The following is a 2,478-nucleotide window of genomic DNA, read 5'->3' as shown; positions in this document are numbered from 1 at the left end:
GAAGTAAGGGACTTTGGAATAAACGAATGCATAATAGATGACTCTTAGGAGTAAAGAAGATAACGGGGATGGGTAATTGGGTTAATTGTTTGATGATTGAACATAACAATTATATTATTGTGGGTTGAAAACCCTATGTACTCACCAGGTTTCCCAACCTGACCCACTCAGTTTATTTACATCACAGGTGGCGATATGAAGTGACATTACACTGAGAGATTTAAAGAGATGTAGATCCCTAGTGTAAATAATTGTAAGTTCTGTTTATGCTTATGTTTCTGTATTAACGATGACATCCCAAACGTTTTAAGATGAATAAAAATACGTTTCTTCAAAAATGTTTTAATAACATATTGATCGTGTTTTTCTGGGAACAAATTCCGCAACCTTTTTATAACATGAAGTACTCTGATTTTTATAAAGCATAAACAAAAAAAATCGGTCTTTTCTGGCCGTGATTTTGGGGATGTCACAGTTGGTATCAGAGCATTAGTTTAAGCGAACTAGGAATATGGATTTATTTCTAGACTTAAACTTAGAATGCTAAGCGATGATTGTGAGGTGTGAGCACTAGCTTATTTTAGGAATTGTGCCTAAAATACTTTTATGTGCTAAATACTTGTGCCTGATATGCTGTTAGTTGTTCGGATCTATGGTATGTTGCCGACCGGATCTGGAAACCTTATGTGTTTAGGATTCTAAACGTACGAATACGATATTAGAACTAGCATATAAACGTTTCGGAGTGATAAGGATGATTTAAACGTCAATCCTAAGTAAAGGTCTAGATTCACCTTATTCGGTGTAGAGATCAAGATGGCAAGAACCCGTAGCGGAAACGTAAATGCGAATGGGAACCGGAACCAACCCCCAGTGGTTCAACAAATACCTGTTGTTGAAGAAGTTGCGCCTGAGCCAGTCACCATGGCTGGAGTTCAAGCCATGATCCTACCGTACATGTTGAACCGACGAAGAAATGAGACAGATGTTGAATAGGGACGAACCTACCGTACATGTTGAACCGACGAAGCCAGTTCCCGAGCAATCTGAGGAAGGGAACTACAGCCACCAAGTGAGTCAAGTAGGGACTCAAGGTGAGCAAAGGGATGGCCCAGAAGGGAGAAACAACAAGGATGGGCGGATGTACAAGAATTTCTTGGGTACGAAACCACCAAGCCTCTCAGGAAGCCCGAAGCCGGTTGAGATTATGGATTGGATCTCTGAGATGGAGATGGTGTTTGAGAGTTGTAGCTGTAACGAGAAACAGAAGTATGTCTTCGCAGTAAGACAACTGAAAACTGGAGGCTTGAGCTGGTGGAAGCTATTGGCAGATACGATGCCACGAGGAGAAGCCTTAAGGATGTCGTGGGAAGAGTTTTTGGAACAGTTGAAAATGCAATACTGCTCGGAGATAGATCTGATAGACCTAAACAACGAGTTTCAGAACCTGAAGAAAGGGAAGATGAGTGTTGATGAGTATGCCACTGCATTCACCGAAAGGATGAAGCTATTCCCCTACTTGGTGCCTACTGAACTCTCCAAGATAGATAGGTTTGCTAACGGACTGCCCACTGACTGTGGCCTAATGGTCAAAATGGCAACTACTTTGAAAGCAGCTGTTAGGGCAGCTAAGAACGTAGAGGCCCAGATAAGAGAAAAGGGTTGGACTGCACACATCACTTAAGGGGAATCTATAAAGTCATGTAATGTAGGAGTAAATTAAAAATGGAAAAGAAAATACAAAACTGAATCTTATTTATTAGCATCCTTCAACTACTCTATTGAATCTTTCAACCTTAACCTTCGAATATGCATATGTGTATGAAGTATTCACATTCTTTTCTTTTTGAACCAGAGAAGAAATAAAAAAGAAGAGAAAATAGAATCTCCCTTTTTTTTACATACTTTGTATAATAAACTCTTTACCCCCTCTATAAAAATCAAATAGATGGGGTTCTAAAGAACGAGATGGAGAATATGTATTATTATCTAGACTCTTAATGAATATGTATTCATATCAATTAATTGCTCATATCAATTAATTGGTAGAATAGAGACTCATACAAATTAATCATGTGTCAGGAACCAGATTTGAACTGGTGACACGAGGATTTTCAGTCCTCTGCTCTACCAACTGAGCTATCCCAACTATTCCTCATGTCTCATACTCATTTTCATTTTACTAGAGAACTTGGGTCTATGTCAATTGAAAGGGTATTACAAAGCCTCATCCCGGGCCTATAATTTGTTAAAAGAACAACTTTGTAAGTTTCAGTATGAATAAAAATATCGATCGTGAATCAGTCAAATGGGGATTCCTTGCTCAAAGATGTTCATTTGTACATGTATCATATATATCACATGTGATTTTACGCTCATTGTCTAAAGAGTAGTGAATGAGAAAGATAAGGAGTTTTGAACCGCTAACGAAAAAAGGATACGATAAAGAATTAGGGAGCCCAATGGTCTTTTTGGGGA

At 38.7% G+C, this 2,478-nt stretch overlaps 1 non-coding gene across 1 annotated transcript; it reads right to left on the bottom strand.

The window, feature by feature from the left end:
- Window positions 1–2,076: 2,076 nt before the first annotated feature.
- Window positions 2,077–2,149, bottom strand: TRNAF-GAA (transfer RNA phenylalanine (anticodon GAA)). The gene has a single exon. It is a non-coding gene; the product is annotated as a tRNA-Phe (tRNA).
- Between the last annotated feature and the right edge of the window lie 329 nt (window positions 2,150–2,478).

Source organism: Lactuca saligna, chromosome 5, assembly GCF_052625555.1.
Source record: "Lactuca saligna cultivar CGN05327 chromosome 5, ASM5262555v1, whole genome shotgun sequence".
Taxonomy (NCBI): domain Eukaryota; kingdom Viridiplantae; phylum Streptophyta; class Magnoliopsida; order Asterales; family Asteraceae; genus Lactuca; species Lactuca saligna.
The sequence above is the reverse complement of the archived record's forward strand: the minus strand, read 5'-3'. Positions and strand labels throughout refer to the sequence as shown.